This window comes from Chlorocebus sabaeus, chromosome 27, assembly GCF_047675955.1.
Source record: "Chlorocebus sabaeus isolate Y175 chromosome 27, mChlSab1.0.hap1, whole genome shotgun sequence".
Taxonomy (NCBI): Eukaryota; Metazoa; Chordata; class Mammalia; order Primates; family Cercopithecidae; genus Chlorocebus; species Chlorocebus sabaeus.
The window spans coordinates 3,190,485-3,212,309 of record NC_132930.1 but is presented as its reverse complement, the minus strand read 5'-3'; the positions used below and the strand labels follow the sequence as shown (position 1 = coordinate 3,212,309).

The 21,825-nt window shown below is 37.3% G+C and overlaps 1 protein-coding gene across 2 annotated transcripts in view; it reads left to right on the top strand.

The window, feature by feature from the left end:
- Positions 1–21,825, top strand: part of GABRB1 (gamma-aminobutyric acid type A receptor subunit beta1) — a 439,513-nt gene that overhangs the window by 250,687 nt on the left and 167,001 nt on the right. The gene's annotated exons all lie outside the window — the stretch shown is intronic.

The window sequence follows — 21,825 nt, the reverse complement described above, 5'->3', positions numbered from 1 at the left end:
AAATTACAATTACTTATAATATTTTGGCATTTTATCCATGTTCAACTCTGTTGGAGTTCCAATAAAAAATTTCCATGGCAACAAATTGGTGATGCTGATCATTACCATCAGCTTGTTGTATTTTTAAAATATTGTATCTAAGTAGAGTTAAGCCCTTTTATAGAGCATCTTATTCTTTCCAAAACTGCCCATGAAGTAGTAGGTATTATTTTTGTAGTCTACAAATGAAGGGAGTAAGCTATAAATACGACTTCAAATTTACGATTTATCCAATATATTAAAGTTACCTCCTCTCCCACCTGTCAAAATAGAGTCAGGGTCAAGCACTTGCCTGGTGCTTTTAATAAGTTTCCAATTCTAAAATCCCCCAAATCAGAGCCACTTTTCTCTATCCTGGCTGATCCTCAAGGGTGATAAAACTGCCTTCTGATCTTTCTTTCACTGAGATCATCAGTGATTCCTAATTGCCAAATCTAGAAAATTAATTTTAAATCGTATCCTAGTAAATATATTTAAGATACTTACATATTTATGTATTTTTTACCATTTTTTGTCTTTTGAGGTAGAACATTCCTATTTATTCCCTTTATTTTATTTGCCTGTTGTTTATCCTCTGACAACAGGCAGATTAATCCTTCAAATATTAATCTTTTCCTGTTTTCTATACAACCTTCTTCTTGTTTGGTTCATCCATGATCACGCACTTTTGTGACTTTTAAAATTATCTTTTGATGAGAACTCTAATCTATCATCTGAATCCCAAAGTTGATTACAGTATCTCCATCTGGATGTCCTGCATGCATTTCAGACTCAGCATATAACACACATTCTAAGTTCTAGTATGAAACATCATCTCCTTCTCCATGCCTGCTTATCCATTTCTGTGGATGTCATTAGTATCCACACCAATTCTGCCTTTCATATCTCTTCATCAGGCAAACTCAAATCCTTATTCTCCCTCACATAGTTTATCCAACGGGTCATCAAATTCTTCAGAGTCTGCTTCAAAAATGCTTCTCAAATTTCATTTTTTTTTTATTGTCTCCATTCCTACTCCCTCTGCCATACCCAGATTATCATAATTTTTTTTTTTTCTTTTGAGATGTCGTCTCACTCTATCACCCAGGCTGGAGTGCAGTGGTTTGATCTCAACTCACTGCAATGTCCACCTCCTGGGTTCAAGCAATTCTCCTGCCTCAGCCTCCCAAGTAGCTGGGACTACAGGTGCACACCGCCACGCCCGGATATATATTTTTTTATTTTGGTAGAGACAGGATTTCACCATGTTGCCCAGCTGGTCTCAAACTCCTGAGCTCAGGCAATCCACCCGCCTTGGCATGCCAAAGTGCTGGGATTACAGGCGTGAGCCACAACACCCTATCTGATAATCTTCTGTCTATTTTTTAAATAACCTTGGTCTTCTTACTGTCTTTCTCTTGTCTAGACAACTCTCTACACTGCTAAAAAAGTTACTTTCCTAAAAAATGAAGCTAATTGCATCACACTCTTACTCAAAAACCTCCCTGAACCTCAAACACTTTCATTAATTTTGGAATAAAATTCTAACTTCTGCATTTAACATATAAAGAGATTAAGCAGGGTCCAAGCTCTTTCTAGGTTTATCTTTTGCCACTGCTTGTCACACATTTAATATTATTAATATTGAACTTTCATAACTTCTCTCATATCCAAGCCTTTTTGGGATTCTACATTTTCAACAAAGTTTTTGTTCATTATATATATATAATTCTTAATAAAGTATTTTCTTATTATTTGAAGAACGGTTAGTTGCTCCTAATTCAAGCTTTTGGAGCTTTTAGTCCTTATATATGTAAGTGTCAGCTGACAAAACTGTACTGCAATTTCTCCATTTATATCAGTTCATATCACTAGACTGTATACTTTATCAATTTCTACATACAAGATTCTTGGAAAATCTACAAAATGCAATCTGAAAAGTAGTACATTTTAGAAATTATATATTAGTTATATTTTATGGATATTAAAAGCTATGATTTTAAATTATGCAAATAGTGTGTTTTATTACACATTGATAGCATACAGGCTTCAGATAAAAGTATTTTGTAGCAAATCAAGGAAATTACACTTAATATCATTAACCTACTTATGAAAAATAAACTATTCTATCTTATTTTTCCCTGAAATAGTCACTTTATGAAACCTAATGATTGCCATGAAGTATTGCTTGATGTGTGACAGAATCATAAGAAAAATGTAACCATAGAATTTCCTCTTCACTGGTTTTACCAGAATATTTCCTTGGGGGTGATGAATTATTTTAAATGAATACCATGAAGTTATTTATGAGAACTTAATAAAAATTAGATTTCTAAAGCATAAGGTAATGTTTCCTCACTCTAAAATGTGACAGCAACGCCATCATTTAAAGATTGCAGGCTGGGCACGGTGGCTCAAGCCTGTAATCCCAGCACTTTGGGAGGCCAAGACGGGTGGATCACCTGAGGTCGGGAGTTCAAGACCAACCTGACCAACACGAAGAAACCTCGTCTCTATTAAAAATACAAAATTAGCCAGGCATGGTGGCGCATGCCTGTAATCCCAGCTACTCAGGAGGCTGAGACAGGAGAATCACTTGAGCCCGGGAGGTGGAGGTTGTGGTGAGTGGAGATCACACCATTGTCCTCCAGCCTGGGTAACAAGAGCGAAACTCCGTCTCAAAAAAAAAAAAAAAAAAAAAAAAAAAAAAGCTATACTTCCCTAAGCTTCCTTAGGTTAAAACAAATGCTGTATTCCTTTGCCTTTGCTTCAATTTTTTTAAAAGACTCCATTTTCTACTTCTTTTAGAAAATATTCCATCACTTTTCCTGCTTTGTAAGATTTTATTGATGGTAAAACTGCCATCTTAAATTTAAGTTACCCTAATTTAGGACATTTGAAAAGGAAGAAAAAATTCTCCCTTCACTCTGTCAATAACTTAGATCTGAGTGTATGTTATGATATGCAAAATGTAAATTCTCCTTTTACTTCATGAACATTCCTAGATCTGGCCATCCGTTTGGACATTGCCGCATCTCTTCCTCTCAATTCACCCTTTACCAGAAAACAATCACTGAGCACCTGCAAATGTGCCTTACACTGTTCTATTTGCTGCCAAAAATAAGATGGAGACAAGACACAGCCTTTATCCTTCAGGGACTTACAGATTCGTAAGGAGGTTTGAGATCATCTTTTACACTGTTCTGTCTTGTCTCCTTTGTATTCAATCAGCTGAATACTCAATACTTCTGCCTTTAAAATGCTCCCCACTTATACCCTTCCCTATTTCTCCTACCACAACTTTATCTAGATCATGTCTAGCTTTTTCTATAATATACTAACCAGTTCTTTGTTTCTGGTTCTTTTCCATCCCTTTCACCCTTCAGAGTCATTAATCTCCATAAGGAAGAAATTTAGCAGTTAGAATTTCCATGTGCAAAACCCTCCATGGTACCTCAGTGACTATAAAAATCTAGGTTCCCGGGAGTGGTGGCTCATGCCTGTAATCCCAGCACTTTGGGAGGCTAAGGCGGGCAGATCATGAGGTCAAGAGATGGAGACCATCCTGGTTAACATGGTGAAACCCGTCTGTACTAAAAATACAAAAAATTAGCTGGGCTTGGTGGCACACGCCTGTAATTCCAGCTACTCGGCAGGGTGAGGCAGAAGAATCGCTTGAACCAGGGAGTCAGAGGTTGCAGTCAGCCTCAAAAAACCAGGAGAAAAAGATTAATGAAATAATAATTGAGATTTTAAAAATACATTGATTCTTTTTATGAGCATTTCAGCAAAAATAGCATACAGTGGGTAAAATTTCATAATTTTTGTTGTAATTAGATATTTATATTAACAGTAATTAATTAGTATTTACATTTCATATTTTGTATTGCAATAAATAACTCAATCAAAATACATGTAATTTATGTTTTTAATATAGAAGAATATACAATAGCATATTTAAATGATGCAGAAGAGAAGAAAATCAAGACCATTCAAGAAATGAATGATATTACAGACAAATGGATATGCCTGAACATGTAAAGAAACTTTTTGTAAGGCAAACTGCAGTAAAATAAAAATAAAAGAATGAGGAAAGCATAACATATAAACATAATTAATAAACTGTCAGTATTCAAAATACAGAGAAAAATGTGATTAACATGTATAGTCCTTATACTGATTCTGCTTAATATCCTTATTTTTAAATTATCAAAAATAGCACACAAATGGAGAAATACAAAGTTAACTATTTTTTTAGAAAATCAACCTTCAATCTAGTCAGAAGCAAAGCTCTTTTAAATCACTTTAGAGAATCATTATACTTTGATATTTTTAAAGATGCTTTTTAAGAAACTTATGTTGGAAACTATGCAACAAATAGGTAAACTTATAAATTGTGTATGACACCATCAATAATGCCAGCCCTCTACAAGTAATTGGCATTCAAACAGGCTCAGAAAATCCAGTTGTGCTCTTTGTGTGAATAGCTCCACTGCAGGGAGCATACTTCAAGAAATAAGCTAACTTCAAGTGGAAAACCAACAGGAAATATTTATTCTGTATGAAAAATTTGAAATATCCTAAGTGTTGAAAAGTTTTGGAATAGTTAAGTAAAAAACAAAATTAATAGAATTCCAAAGTATAAAGCAGCTATGTGAATTATGACCATGCTAGAAATACTTACACAACATTTATATTAAGTACAAAAGGTTGAATATATATATTAAATAAATACTAACTCTTGCTGTCATAATTATTTTCCCAAAGCTAGAAACATGAGCTAAAGGATAAAACATTAATGCTTCAGCTATTGTAGGAAGAGCTTTGGAAATGTTAGTTGAGGACAGATATTCATGGTCAATGACTAAATATATGGCTCACGAAATTTTCATTTGCCTGGTACAGGCTTTATTTTATTTTGTATTTTTTGTTTTGTTCGTTAATGATGTTATTTTTTTAAACTTTTTAATTGGGCTATAACATAAATACAATTAAATAATTATGTACAGTAAAACTGATATTAAATGTTCAGCTTGATGCAGTTTTACAAACATATACACCCATGTAACTATCTCAATCAAGATATCAAATATTTTTAGTAAGCAGAAGATTCCTTGTTAACTCTTCCCAGACAATGCTTTACCCCAAGAAGTAACTTCTATCACCATCTATTGATTTCAGTTGCTCTTGAACTTTACATGAATAGAATAATACAGTCTTTAACCTTTTGCATGTTTTCTTTTAGGTCCATATAATATCCACGAGAGTCATTCATGTTGTTGACTGAATCAGTTGTTCATTTATAATTTCTGTGTAATATTCTATCTATTGTGTGAATATATCACATTTTAATTATCTATTTTCCTATTAGTGAACTTCTTTGGGTTATTTCCAGGTTTTGGTAATTATAAATAAATTTGCTTGTGTATGTCTTCTGGTAAACATGCACATTCATCTTTTAGATAGATAGATAGATAGATAGATAGATAGATAGATAGATAGACAGATAGATTTAGGATATGCATAGGAGTAGAATGACTCAAATGAAGGGTAGGTGTATATTTAGCTTTAGTGGATACTGGCATGTTGTTCTTAGAGAAAAAAAAACGTATTAGCAATGGGCTTGTCCAGTTGGCAATGGGCCCCATCGTTTCTATATAGCCTCATTTAATTGACTTGGTCTAGAAATGGCAAGTTTGCAACTGCTAAGAGAAACAGAACTTATCAAACTGATTCATTTGAAGTTGTAACTTCAAATTTTCAGTGTTAATGGCTTTTAAGTATTTAGGTTAAAGAAAAGTAAACTTTTCCAAGTACAGTCAACCCTCTCCTCAGAAGCAAGGTTACCTCAAAGTGGAGGGCAACACTGTACCTGTTTTTCGCTTTCCTAGAGATCTGCAGAGTGGATGGATGTAGTCTTGGGCTGGCAACTTGGTTCTAGTCCTGGCTCTCTGTGCTCTGGCATGGCTGACAAATCAGCCTATCCCGCCTTGCTCGCTGCCACCACGGGGCTCAGTGCTGGGCCAAGGCAATCAACTTCACATACATTTCTACAGCAAGTAGCCTTCTTTTTCTTGTATTTCACTTAATAAAATTAGTCACCACACATGGTGGATGAGCAGCAGCAACTCAGCTTCCTTGGATTTACATGAATTTATTCTCAGTGGGGAGATCAAGAGGCAATTTACTCAGTTGCTGGCCTTGTTAGGAGTTATCATCTGAGCTCGGTCTGAATAGCATGCTTATGATTATTTATTATTTGGGATGACTTTTCCCATTTTTGCAGACAGCTACTTGTAGACCATTTCAAATGCTACATTTTTCTGAGCTAGTTTTTTGAGAGGAAGAAGGAGCAAGGGAATAAAAGGTACAACTTTGTAAAAGTGAGCTAATACGTCAAAATCTTGGCTGATCACAAAATGCTGATCAAAGTCCCTATTTTTGCCAAAGTTATTATCAGCATACTTCTCTGAGAAACAAGAGCTGTGTTTCCAAATAGGCTGTATCTATACACTGTGCATGCATAATCAATAAATGGGAAATTCCGTTTTTCAAGAGTGGAGAATGTGAAAATTGCATTGATCTAATGCCAGAAAAGAGGCAGTTTCTCTGGAAGTCTATACGAAGTGAGAGCTAGACAGGAAGGAAAAGGTGATGGTACATAATTATGCTTTTCCTTTTAATACACAAAGATGTTTCTATAGCTCAACAGTGAAAGGAGCTGAATCCAGAACCACAAAGAACTAATTGCCTTTCCTTTCATGGCATCAGAATATACAGAAAGTCTAGGCAAGTAGTTTAAATTTTCAGTACCTCACTTTTCTCATATGTAAAGTGTGCATAAAAATGCTGTCAACTGAATAGAACTTTGGTGAGGACTGGTAGGATCTGGCCCTTCAAGGACATAGCACAGCACCTGGTAGAGGCATTCAATATTACCTGTCTTTATTGTTTTGACTGTTATTTTTCTCATCTCATTATCTTTCTCCTTCATCTTCTTCCCCATTTTCCTCTTTCAGCCTCCAATCCCCATATAATGGAACTGAAAATTGTACATACTCATTAAAATGGCCTATGAGACCAGAAAGAGCCACAGAAAATCCAATATATAGAATCTTTACAAAATAAATGAATCGGCATTCCTCATTTTCCTTGCAGATCAGTTTCAGAAGTTTGCAATTCAGAAATCTGTTACTTTTCTTTCTGTGTTTAAACTCTACAGCATCATTTATAGTTTTACAGGTTATTTTTCCAGTAAAAAAATAAAACCTGAAAATCTGTATACAATGATTTCTTGTGGTGGGTGGCAACAATTGAGCTTTCATGCTGAAAATTACAATTTTTTTTTTTTTTTTTCCGAAAGTAATTTGGGCTTGGAGGAAAGTGCTAAAATGTTGTAGGATGGGACTGGTATTTTCATTCCTTCTTATCCCCCTACCCCACTTACAGTATGTTACCCAATTTAAGTCATTATTTTGTGTTAGCACTGACTAACAAGAGGCCCTTCCCATATGACTGAGGAAGTCCACAAATGTGCTTTTCTCCCTGTGAGGTTAGCAGCCTGGGACACCATAGACATGTTCTCACCTTGATCTTCTGTATGCTGCAGGCTACATCATTTTTTTTCAGAAGACTTTCACCAACAATCTTTGTCCCCCTACTAGAATGCTGACAAGGGTTGGCTTACCTTCTGATACATGCTGGAACCAACTTCTCCTTCATAAAGGGCATATCACCATCCCCACAGGGAAAGCAGAGGTAAAGCTCAGGGGTTCCCAAACTTTACCTCCAACTCTCACCTTTTCAGCCTATGGAATGTGAATGATGAAGACATTTGTTAATGTTTAACAAAGGTCTTGTTTTCTTTGATTATGCAGGGGACATAAATTATAGGTCTGGCTCCTTCAGAATTTTACATCTAATATTCTGCTTGAGAAATTTCATAGGTAAATTCATTTAAGTTTTTTTCATCATTTCTTTTTATTTATTTATTTATTTATTTTTATTATACTTTAAGTTCTAGGGTACATGTGCACAACGTGCAGGCTTGTTACATATGTATACATGTGCTATGTTGGTGTGCTGCATCCGTTAACTCGTCATTTACATTAGGTATATCTCCTAATGCTATCCCTCCGCACCTCCCACCCCGCAACCCCATGACAGGCCCCGGTGTGTGACGTTCCCCACCCTGTGACCAAGTGGTCTCATTGTTCAGTTCCCACCTATGAGTGAGAACATGAAGTGTTTGGTTTTCTGTCTTTGCTGTAGTTTGCTGGGAATGATGGTTTCCAGCTTCATCCATGTCCCTACAAAGGACATGAACTCAACCTTTTTATGGCTGCATAGTATTCCACAGTGTATATGTGCAAAATTTTCTTAATCCAGTCTATCACTGATGGACATTTGCGTTGGTTCCAAGTCTTTGCTATTGTGAATAGTGCTACAAGAAACACACGTGTGCATGTGTCTTTATGGCAGCATGATTTATAATCCTTTGGGTATATACCCAGTAATGGAATGGCAGGCTCAAATGGTATTTCTAGTTCTAGATCCTTGAGGAATTGCCACACTGTCTTCCACCATGGTTGAACTAGTTTACAGTCCCACCAACAGTGTAAAAGTGTTCCTATTTCTCCACATCCTCTCCAGCACCTGTTGTTTCCTGGCTTTTTAATGATTGCCATTCTAACTGGTGTGAGATGGTATCTCATTGTGGTTTTGATTTGCATTTCTCTAATGGCCAGTGATGATGAGCATTTTTTTCATGTGTCTGTTGGCTGCATAAATGTCTTCTTTTGAGAAGTGTCTGTTCATATCCTTCACTCACTCTTTGATGGGGTTGTTTGATTTTTCTTGTAAATTTGTTTAAGTTCTTTGTAGACTCTGGATATTAGCCCTTTGTCAGATGGGTAGATTGCAAAAATTTTCTCCCATTCTGTAGGTTGCCTGTTCACTCTGATGGTAGTTTCTTTTGCTGTGCAGAAGCTCTTTAGTTTAATTAGATCCTATTTGTCAATTTTGGCTTTTGTTGCCATTGCTTTTGGTGTTTTAGTCATGAAGTCTTTGCCCATGCCTATGTCCTGAATGATATTACCTAGGTTTTCTTCTAGGGTTTTTATGGTTTTAGGTCTAACATTTAAGTCTGTAATCCATCTTGAATAAATTTGTGTATAAGGTGTAAGGAAGGGATCCAGTTTCAGCTTTCTACATATGGCTAGCCAGTTTTCCCAGCACCATTTATTGAATAGGGAATCCTTTCCCCATTTCTTGTTTTTGTCAGGTTTATCAAAGATCAGATGGTTGTAGATGTATGGTATTATTTCTGAGGGTTCTGTTCTGTTCCATTGGTCTATATCTCTGTTTTGGTACCAGTACCATGCTGCTTTGGTTACTGTAGCTTTGTAGTATAGTTTGAAGTCAGGTAGCATGGTGCCTCCCACTTTGTTCTTTTTGCTTAGGATTGTCTTGGCAGTGTGGACTCTTTTTTGGTTCCATATGAACTTTAAAGTAGTTTTTTCCAATTCTGTGAAGAAAGTCATTGGTAGCTTGATGGGGATGGCATTGAATTTATAAATTACCTTGGGCAGTGTGGCCATTTTCGTGATATTAATTTTTCCTATCCATGAGGATGGAATGTTCTTCCATTTGTTCATGTCCTCTTTTATTTTGTTGAGCAGTGGTTTGTAGTTCTCCTTGAAGAGGTCCTTCACATCCCTTGTAAGTTGGATTCCTAGGTATTTTATTCTCTTTGAAGCAATTGTGAATGGGAGTTCATTCATGATTTGGCTCTCTGTTTGTCTGTTATTGGTGTAGAGGAATGCTTGTGATTTTTGCCCATTGATTTTGTATCCTGAGACTTTGTTGAAGTTTCTTATCAGCTTAAAGAGATTTTGGGCTGAGATGATGGGGTTTTCTAAATCTATAATCATGTCATCTGCAAACAGGGACAATTTGACTTCCTCTTTTCCTAATTGAATACCTTTTATTTCTTTCTCCTGCCTGATTGCCCTGGCCAGAACTTCCAACATTAAGTTGAATAGGAGTGTTGAGAGAGGATATCCCTGTCTTGTGCCAGTTTTCAAAGGGAATGCTTCCAGGTTTTGCCCATTCAGTATGATATTGGCTGTTCATTTGTCATAAATACCTGTTAGTATTTTGAGACATGTCCCATCAATACCTAGTTTATTGAGAGTTTTTAGCATGAAAGCCTGTTGTATTTTGTTGAAGGCCTTTTCTGCATCTATTGAGATAATCATGCGGTTTTTGTCTTTGGGTTCTGTTTATATGATGGATTATGTTTATTGATTTGCGTATGTTGAGCTAACCTTGCACCCCAGGGATGAAGCCAACTTGATCGTGGTGGATAAGCTTTTTGATGTGCTGTTGGATTCAGTTTGCCAGTATTTTGTTGAGGATTTTTGCATCAATGTTCATCAGGGATATTGGTCTAAAATTCTCTTCTTTTGTGTATCTCTGCCAGGCTTTGGTATCAGGATGATGCTGGCCTCATAAAATGAGTTAGGGAGGATTCCCTCTTTTTCTATTGATTGGAGTAGTTTCAGAATGAATGGTACCAGCTCCTCTTTGTACCTCTGGTAGAATCTGGCTGTGAATCTTTCTGGTCCTGGACTTTTTTTGTTGGTAGGCTATTAATTATTGCCTCAATTTCAGAGCCTGTTGTTGACCTATTTAGGGATTCAATTTCTTCCTGATTTAGTCTTGGGAGGGTGTACATGCCCAGGAATTTATCTATTTCTTCTAGACCACAGTGCAATCAAACTAGAACTCAGGATTAAGAAACTCACTCAAAACCACTCAACTACATGGAAACTGAACAACCTGCTCCTGAATGACTTCTGGGTACACAACGAAATGAAGGCAGAAATAAAGATGTTCTTTGAAACCAATGCAACAAAGACACAACATACCAGAATCTTTGGAACACATTTAAAGCAGTGTGTACAGGGAAATTTATAGCACTAAATGCCGACAAGAGAAAGCAGGAAAGATCTAAAATTTACACCCTAACATCACAATTAAAAGAACTAGAGAAGCAAGAGCAAACACATTCAAAAGCTAGCAGAAGGCAAGAACTAAGTAAGATCAGAGCAGAACTGAAGGAGATAGAGATACAAACAAACTCTTCAAAAAACCAATGAATCCAAGAGCTGGTTTTTTGAAAAGATCAACAAAATTGATGGATTGCTAGCAAGACTAATGAAGAAGAAAAGAGAGAAGAATCAAATAGACGCAATAAAAAATGATAAAGGAGATATCACCATGGATCCCACAGAAATACAAACTACCATCAGATAATACTATAAACAGATTCACTTAAGGCTTTTTCCCTGCATCCAACAAGCTAAAATTTAAAACACACTGTTTCCTAACATAACTTGCAGTAAAAATGCATCAAGTGACCAACATTAATTTTGTTCAGATAGCTTAACAGTTTTGCTTTGTAAATTCTAAGTTCTCAGTTATTACCTCAGAGAAAAAGTAACGGATACCAATATTCAATTATTCGTCATGTAAAATATTTACACAAGGAATTGAGTTTTCCTTGCTCCCTGGAAAAAATTTTAGGGACTCTTGATGTTGGATAGGGGATTGAGGAGAAGAAGGAAGCCAGATGTATGCATCTCCACAAAAGTGGAGAAATTGAGTGCCTTCTTCTCCAGGGGACAATCCACAAACACAGTAGTCAACAATATGGCACTGCTCCATGAAACCCAATAGAAAGCTACAGAAAAGTAAACTATAGGGTCTTGAAGAAAAGTAAACTATAGCATCTGTAAAGTCTAAAACTGATGATACATAATTCCTAAAGAGTTAGACCATCTTACCAGAGTACCGTGTTCGGTTTTAACCACCATATTTTTGTGTTTGAGAGAACGAGGAGCATTGTGCATACGTGTCTTTTCATTTTTCTTTTCTTTTCTTTTTTTTTTTTTTAAGAAAAGGCTGCATAGAAACATTCTAGAGGACTAGCTGGGAAACTATTTTTTCCCTTTTCTGTCTTTTTTTCTTTTTTCTTGTTTTCCGTAACTTATTGGGTAACAGGTGGTATCTGATTACATGAGTAAATTCTTTAGTGGTGGTTTGTGAGATTTTGGTGCACCCATCACCCAAGCAGTATACACTGCACCATATTTGTAGTCTTTTGTCCTTTGTCCCCGTCTCATTCTCCTCTCCAAGTCCCCACAGTCCATTGTATCATTCTTATGCCTTTGCATCCTCATAACTTAGCTCCTCCATATCAGTGAGAACATACAATGTTTAGTTTTCCATTCCTGAGTTACTTCACTTAGAATAATAGTCTCCAATCTCATCCAGGTTGCTGTGAATGCCGTTAATTCATTCCCTTTTATGGCTGAGTAGTATTCCATCATATATATACACACATACACACACACACACACACACACATATGTACACATACATATGTGTGTGTATATAAATATCATACCACAGCTTCTTTATCCTCTTGTTGATTGATGGGAATTTGGGTTGGTTCCACTATTTTGCAATTGTGAATTGTGCCGCTATAAACATGCATATACAAGTATATTTTTCATATAAAAACTTCTTTTCCTCTGGATAAATACCCAGTAGTAGAACTGCTGAATCAAATGGTAGTTCTACTTTTAATTCTTTAAGGAATCTTCACTGTTTTCCATAGTGGTTGTACCAGTTTACATTCCCACCAGCAGTGGAGAAGGCCTCCCTGATCACTGCATCCACACCAACATCTACTTTTTTGATTTTTTTATTATGGTCATTCTTGAAGGAGTAAGGTGGTATCATATTGTGGTTTTGATTTGCATTTCTCTGATCATTAGTGACATTAATCATTTTTTCGTATGTTTGCTGGCCATTAGTATATCATCTTTTGAGAATTGTCCATTCATGTCCTTAGCGCATTTTTGATGGGATTTGCTGATTTGTTTGAGTTTGTTGTAGATTCTGGATATTAGTCCTTTATCAGATGTATAGATTGTGAAGATTTTCTCCCACTCTGTAGGTTGTCCATTTACTCTGCTGACTATTCTATTTGCTAAGCAAAAGCTCTTTAGTTTAATTAAGTCCCAACTACTTATCTTAGTTTTTATTGCATTTACTTTTGGGTTCTTGGTCATGAAATCTTTGCCTAAGCCAGCATCTGGAATGCTTTTTCCTAAGTTATCTTCTAGAATTTTTATAGTTACAGGTCTTAGATTTAAGTCCTTAATCCATCTTGAGTTGGTTTTTGTGTAAGTTGAGAGATGAGGATCCAGTTACATTCTCCTACATGTGGCTAGCCAATTATCCCAGCACCATTTGTTGAAAAGGGTGTCCTTTCCCCCACTTTATGTTTTGGTTTGCTTTGTCAAAGATCAGTTGGCTGTAGGTATTTGGTTTTATTTCGGGGTTCTCTATTCTGTTCCATTGGTCTGTGTGCCCATTTTTATACAAGTACCATGCTGTTTTGGTAACTATGGCCTTACAGTATAGTTTGAAATCAGGTAGTGTGATGCTTCCAGATTTGTTATTTTTGCCTAGTCTTGCTTTGACTATGCGAGCTCTTTTTTGTTTCCATGTGAATTTTAGAACTGTTTTTTCTAATTCTATGAAGAATGATGGTGGTATTTTGATGGGGATTGCATTGAATTTGTAGATTGTTTTTGGCAGTATGGTCATTTTCACAATATTGATTCTACCCATCCATGAGCATGGTATGTGTTTCAGTTGGTGTCATCTATGATTTCTTTGTGTTTTGTAGTTTTCCTTGTAGAGGACTTTTGACTCCTTGGTTACGTATATTCCTAAGTATTATTTTTTTTTTTTTGCAGTTTTTGGAAAAAGAGTTGAGATCTTGATTTGATTATCTGTTTGGTTGCTGTTGGTGTATAGAAGAGCTACTGATTTGTGTACATTCATCTTGTATCCAGAAACTTTACTGAATTCTTTTATCAGTTCTTGAAGCTTTCTGGAGGAGTCTTTAGGATTTTCAAGGTAAATAATTATATCATCATCAAACACTGGCACTTTAAATTCCTCTTTACTGATTTGGATGTCCTTTGTTTCTTTCTCTTGTCTGATTGCTCTGGCTAGGACTTCCAGTACTGTGTTGAAGAGGAGTGGTGAAAGTGAACATCCTTGTTTTGTTCCAGTTCTTAGAGGGAATACTTTCAATTTTTTCCCAATCAGTATTATGTTGTGGGTCTGTGGGTTTGTCATCAATGGCTTTTATTATATTGAGATATGTCCCTGGTATGCCAATTTTGCTGATAGTTTTAATCATAAAGGGATGCTGGATTTTGTAGAATGCTTTTTCTGCAACTATTGAGATGATCATGTGATTTTTGTTTTTAGTTCTGTCAATATAGTGTATCACATTTATTGACTTGCATATGTTAAACCATTCCTGGATCCCTGGTATGAAACTCACTTGATCATGGTGGATTATCTTTTTGATATGTTGTTGGATTTAGTTAGATAGCATTTTGTTAAGGATTTTAGCATCTATGTTCATCAATGATATTATTTTTGGTTATGTCCTTTCCTGGTTTTGGTATTAGAGTGACGCTGGCTTCATAGAATGAATTAGTGAGGGTTCTTTCTTTCTCTATCTTGTGGAATAGTGTCAGAAGGATTAGTACCAATTCTTCTTTCAATGTCTGGTATAATTCTGCTGTGAATCCATCTGGTTCTAGACTTTTTTTTGGTTGGCAATTTTTAAATTACTATTTCAATCTTGCTGCTTGTTATTATTCTATTCAGGGTATCTAATTCTCCCTGATTGGAGCTAGGAGGGTTGTATTTTTCCAGGAATTTTTCCATCTCTTCTAGGTTTTCTAGTTTATGTACATAAAGGTGTTCATAGTAGCCTTGATTGGTCTTTTGTATTGCAGTGGTGTTGGTTGTAATATCTCCTGTTTCTTTTCTTAATGAGGTTATTGGATTTTCTCTCTTCCTTTCTTGGTTAATATTGCTAATGGTCTATCAATTTTATTTCTATTTTGAAAGAACCAGTTTTTTGTTTCATTTATCTTTTGTATTTTTTTTGTTTATTTCAATTTCATTTAATTCTGCTTTGATGTTCGTTATTTCCTTTCTTCTGCTGGATTTGAGTTTGCTTTGTTCTTGTCTGTCTCATTCCTTGAAGTGTGACCTTAGAATGTCCATTTGTGCTTTTTCAGTCTTTTTGATGTAGGCATTTAGGGGTATGAACTTTCCTTTTAGTACCACCTTTGCTGTATCATAGAGGTTTTGATAGGTTGTGTCATTATTGTCATTCAGTTCAAAGAATTTTTTAAGTTCCCTCTTGATTTTGTTTTTGACCCAGTGATCGTTCAGGAGCAGGTTATTTAATTTCCATGTATTTGCATGGTTTTGAAGATTCTCTTTGGAGTTGATTTCCAGGTTTATTCCACTGTTACCTGAGAGAGTGCTTGATATAATTTCAATTTTCTTAAATTTGTCAATGCTCATTTTATGGCCTATCATATGGTCTATCTAAGAGAAAATTCCATGTACTGTTGAATGGAATGTGTATTCTGTGGTTGTTGGACGAAATATTCTGTATATATCTGTTAAGTACATTTGTTCAAATCATTATTGTTGTGTTGCTGTCTATCTCATTTCTTAGGTCTATTAATTGTTTTATAAGTTTGGGAGCTCCAGTGTAAAGTGCATATATGTTTAGCATTGTGACATGTTCTTGTTGGACAAGGCCTTTTACTATTATATAATATCTCCTTTGTCTCTTCTAACTGCTGTTGCTTAAACGTTTGTTTTATCTGATATAAGAATAACTACTCCCACTTGCTTTTGGTGCCCATTTGCTGGAAATGCCTTTTTCTACCGTTTTACTTTAAGTTTTTGTGAGTCCTTATGTATTAGGTGAGTCTCTTGAAGGCAGCAGATAGTGGATGGGGAGTTCTTACCCATTCTGTGGTTCTGCATATTTTAAGTGGAGCATTTAGGCCATTTACATTCAATGTTAGTATTGAGATGTGAGGTATGGTAGCTTTCATCGTGCTATTTCTTGCCTGTGTACTTGGTACTTTTGTTTTTTGTTTTTGCTTTTTAACTTGTATTTTTGTTTTATAAGTCCTGTGTGATTTCTACTTTAAAGAGGTTCTGTTTTGATGTGTTTCCAGGATTTGTTTCAAGATTTAGAGCTTCTTTTAGCAGCTCTTGTAGTGGTGGCTTAGTAGTGGTGAATTCTCTCAGCATTTGTTTGTCTGAAAAAGTCTGTATCTTTCCTTCATATATGATGCTTAGTTTCGCTGGATACAAAATTTTGGGATGATAATTGTTTTGTTTGAGGAGGCTGAAGATAGAGCCCCAATCCCTTCTAGCTTGTAGGGTTTCTGCTGAGAAATCTGCAATTAATCTGATTGGTTTTCCTTTATAGGTTACCTGGAGCTTCTGTCTCACAGCTCTTAAGAGTCTTTCCTTCATCTTAACTTTGCATAACCTGATGACAATGTGCCTAGGTGACGATCTTTTGTGATGAATTTCCCAGGTGTTCTTTGTGCTTCTTGTATTCAAATGTCTAGGTCCCTAGCAAGACCAGGGAAGTTTTCATCAATTATTCTCCCAAAAATGTTTTCCAAGATTTTAGAATTCTCTTCTTCCTCTGGAATACTGGTTAGTGTTAGGTTTGGTCGTTTAACATAATCCCAGACTTCTTGGATGCTTTGTTCATATTTTCTTATTATTTTCTCTTTATCTTTGTGGGATTGTGTTAATTTTAAAATCTCACCTTAGAGCTCTGAATTTCTTTCTTCTACTTGTTTAAATCTATTGCTGAGACTTTCCAGAGCATTTTGCATTTCTGTAAGTGTGTCCAGTGTTTCCTGAATGTTTGAATTTTTTAAAAACTGTCTATTTCCTTGAATGCTTCTCCCTTCATTTCTTGCATCATTTTTTGTATTTCCTGGCATTAGGCTTCATATTTCTCTGGTGCCTCCCTAATTAGCTTAATAACTAACCTCCTCAATTCTTTTTCAGGTAAATCAGGTATTTCTTCTTTGTTTGGATCCATTGCTGGTGAACTAGTGTTATGTCTTGGGGGGAATTAAAGAGCCTTGTTTTGTCATATTGCCAGAGCTGGTTTTCTGGTTCCTTCTCATTTGGGTAGCCTCTGTTAGAGAGAAGATCTAGTGCTGAAGGCCGTTATTCAGATTCCTTTGTCCCATGGGGTGTTCCCTTGATGTAGCACTTTCCCCCTTTTCCTGGATGCAGCTTCCTGTGGGCTGAACTGCAGTGATTGTTGTCTCTCTTCTGGGTCTAGCCACCCAGCAAGTTTACCAGGCTCCTGGTTGGTACTGGAGTTATCTGCACAGAGTCCTATGATGTGAACCATCTATGGGTCTTTCAGCCATAGATACCAGCAGCTGTTCCAGTGGAGGTGGAAGGGGGATGCATTGAATTCTGTGAGGGTTCTTAGCTTTGGTGGTCTAATGCTCTATTTTTGTGCTGGTTGGCATCCTGCCAGGAGGTGGTGCTTTCCCAAGAGCATCATCTGGGGTATTATGGAGAAGAACTAAAGGTGGATGGGGCCCTAGAACTGCCAAGATTTTATGCCCTTTGTCTTCACGTAACGGGGTGGGTAGGGAAGGACCATCAGGTGTGGTCAGAGCTAGGCATGTCTGAGCTCAGACTCTCCTTGGGTGGGTCTTGCTGTGGCTGCTGTGGAGGATGTGGGTGTCAATTTAGAGAGCCAAGAGAAATACGGGGGCAGAGGAAGCAGCCGAAAGTCCAGGTTAATGGAGTTGTATACCTAGGAGAATTGTGTCTGCCTCTGCTGAGTCCTGCAGGTTGTCAGGGAAGTGGGGGAAAGCTGGCAATCACAGGCCTCACCCAGCTCCCATGCAAACTGAAGGGCATGTCTCACTCCCGCTGTGCCCCACCTAACAGCCCTGAGTCTATTTTCAGGCAGTGGGCAGCCAGACTTGAGAACTTGCCCCAGGCTATCCACCTCCCAACTGCAGGGGAAAAAATCGGCTTGTTTCTTCCCCCGCCTGTGGAGTCTGCATGCTGGATTCACACCCTCCCTTGAGTTCTGTCCAGGAGGATTCTTGCCCTGTTCAAATTGTTACAAAGTTCAGCTGGAGATACCCTTCTCGCTGTGGTGTTCCCGCCACCTCCCCCCACCCCCCGCTGCCCCTCCTCCCACTCCTCTGGATACCCTCCAGATGGAACCCTGTGGTGCCAGGCAGGAATGGCCTGCCTGGGGACACAGGGAGCTCCCAAGGCCTTTCTGTGGCTTCCTCTACCCCTGTATTTCTCTTGGCTCTCTAAATTGACTCAGCTCCAGGAAGGTCAGAAACTTCTCCCACAAACAGACCTTCAGTTTTTCCATTGGGGGTGTTTGCTCAGAAGAGGAGGCTTTCCCTTACCCACTTCCACAGTTGGGGCACTCACAGTATTTGGGGTGTCTCCAGGGTCCTGCAGAAGCAATCTGCTTCCTTCAGCGGGACTGTGGGTTTTTAGGATTGCTGGATTGTTCTTGCAGTCAATCTGGAGCTAAAGTTCACAGTCGACTGTCTGAGAAACTATTAATAGCAATTGCCTTTGCTCTAAATTGTACACATTTCTTTTTTCTTTTTTAAAAAATTTTTTATTTATTTTTATTGAGATGGAGTCTTACTCTGTCATCAGGCTGGAGTGCAGTGGTGTGATTTTGGCTCACTGCAACGTCTGCCTCCCTGGTTCAAGTGATTCTCCTGCCTCAGCCTCCCAAGTAGTTGGGGTTGCAAGTGCCCACCACCATGCCTGGAGAATTTTTGTATTTTTAGTAGAGACAGGCTTTCACCATGTTGACCAGGCTAGTCTCAAACTCCAGACCTCAAGTGATCCACCCATCTCAGCCTCCCAAAGTTCTGGGATTACAGACGTGAGCCATTGCGCCCAGCCTGTACACATTTCTTTATTGTTAAAATCCCTTATCATACCCAAATATTTTATTAATATAAAAATGAGATTTTTTTAAAATTACTTACTGAAACACAAAAACTATGTGATAACAATAATAGAAAACTTTTTATAGTGCTTGCCACATACAAGACACTGTCCTAAACACTTTATATACATTGACTATTGAATCCTCATAATAACCTTAGGAAGAAGAAATGATCATTATCCCCATTTTAGAAATGAGCAAAGTGAGATACAAAGAGGCTAAATAGCCTGCCCAATGTCACACCTCTGGGAATTAGAAACCCACCATTTGAAGCAAAGCAGTGTGCCTGGCCTTTTGGCTCTTGAAAAAATATACTATAAAATAACTGAGATAATGGAAGAAGACTGAAAGATAATGTGATTTTTTTTTTACTGTTACGCATTTGAAGAACTTAAAAAGGAAGAGAAGTTGTTAGTTTTTTATGTCAAAGGAGAATCCCATTTGTGTGAGTCCACGAGCTTTAATTAAAACAGAAAGAAATATAGTTTTGTGTAAGAAATACTTTGTCAGTTGAAGAAACCCTGAAATGGTAAACTAGGAAGGCAACTTTGAAAACATAGTCCTTTTTTATTAAAAACATCACTGCAGAGTAACCATGGTAATTAAACTTTCCATCTTTATGTTTGCCATGATGTCTTCTTTGTAATGCAATTTTTCTCTTCCTCTGATTCCATCTCCTTAGTTTTATTTACAAATTGTTCCTTTCCAGTGGTCTAACATATTCAAATTTTTTGAATTATACCCCCAAACACCACCCACTTTCTTTTATTACAATAACAATTTCATTTGATTGGCTCCATTACTCTTGCTTTTTGTCCATGGATGAAATTAAGATAATTAAATAAAATATATACAAATGATTCATTAAAGTTGTCTATGTGAAGTACATGCAGAAAAACTAATAAAGGGACTTTTGAAGCTCACTTTTTTTAAGGCATGATTTTCCAGAACATAAAGAAAAGGGCATAATAGTTATATTTTCCAAAGAAATGTTTCATAATGAAATTGCTCTAATAAAATAGTTAATGGAATGGTAATTGTATACTTTATTGAATGTGCTGGTACTTATCATTAATGTGTTTCCATAAAATGGATAACATCTCTTTACTGATATTAGAGTAGAAAATGAGCTAACAATGCTTAAAAATAAAAAGATTGTACTGACAATCTGGACATTGTACTGACAATAGGGGCATCTTATTTTAAAACAAAAGAAAATATTGAAACTTTAAAGTGTGGTTTTGGAAATGTGACAGTTCACTTTCTTGTCTAATTATGCCCACTGCACACAATCAAGAAGGTTGAGTCCTGCCGTTTCTGCACCAGAGAATATGCTATCAGAAAATCTCCCTAAATTTATTAAGAAAATAAGTTGAGAGAGGATTTTCCAGTAACCCTGTTACCCCCATCCCCACCCCATTAAATACTCACCGGTTCTATTGTAGCAGGACTAGTGGCAGACAAAACCGGGAGCAAGGTGGTGGGGTTTAGGGTGTTGCAAACTTTAATGGTTATGTGGGGATTTTCACATAGCAAGCTTTGGTACTTGGTTAATCCAGCATTTGTTAACCAATGATGTCCTCTGGTATTAATTAAAGTTACCACAGCATGGGGGTCCTTTATATTCAGGTTTTGCCTAAGGGGTTGTCTAGTGGTTAGGATTTGGCGCTCTCACAGCCGTGACCAGGTTCGATTCCCGGTCAGGGAACCAAGAAACGTAGCAGGACAAGTGGTGGACAAAACTCCTCAGACACCAAGTTAAAGAAGGAAGTTAAATGGCCGGGGGTATCGGCAAGACTCCTGTCTCAAGAGCCAAGCTAAGTGAGAGATTCTTGTCCCTTTTAAGGACTCACAACTCTAAGGGGGTGCATGTGAGAGGGTCGTCATTGATTGAGCAAGCACGGGGTATGTGACTGGGGGCTGCATGCACCGCTAATTAGATCAGAGCAAAACAAGATAGGAATTTTCACAGTGCATTTCTAGACAATGTCTGTAATCTGTAGATGACATAACCGATTTCGTCAGGGGTAGATCTTTAACTACCAGGCCCAGGGTGCGGCACCGGGCTGTCTGCCTGTGGATTTCATTTCTGCCTTTTAGTTTTTACTTCTTCTTTCTTTGGAGGCAGAAACTGGGCATAAGATGATATGAGGGGTGGTCTCCTCCCTTACTGTAAGGTCATAGAACATGGTATTTTTCTGTTGCTGGAATAAACATGGTGGATGATGTTTCTTTTTTGTTGTTGTTGTTCTTTTTTTTTTTTCTTTTGAGGCAGACTATTGCTCTGTTGCCCAGGCTGGAGTGCAGTGGAATGAGCTCAGCTCACTGCAAGCTCCGCCTCCCGGGTTCACGCCATTCTCCTGCCTCAGCCTCCAGAGTAGCCGAGACTACAGGTGCCCACCACTACGCCTGGCTAATTTTTTTTTTTTCTTCAGTAGGGATGGGGTTTCACCATGTTAGCCAGGATGGTCTTGATCTCCTGACTTCGTGATCCGCCTGCCTTGGCCTCCCAAAGCGCTGGGATTACAGGGGTGAGCCACCACACCCAGCAAAGGTGGATGATGTTTCAACTACCATAAAATAGGCTGTATTCTTTGAACAATTACATTACCAATAGCTATATTGTCAGCCTTTCTTCTGGCAATACAAGTATTTGTGAAAGACATTATTATATAGTTAATCTTGAATCTTTATCATGTGTGCAAAAATAAATTATAAACAAAATACGCTATTTTAAAAATTATTTATAGCAATCTTTATACGTAGTCAGTATGAATGAACTACTTGGTCATGACACTGTGGGGGAGAACTGAGGCTAGACCATCCCATACAATTCTGCTTATTTGCTC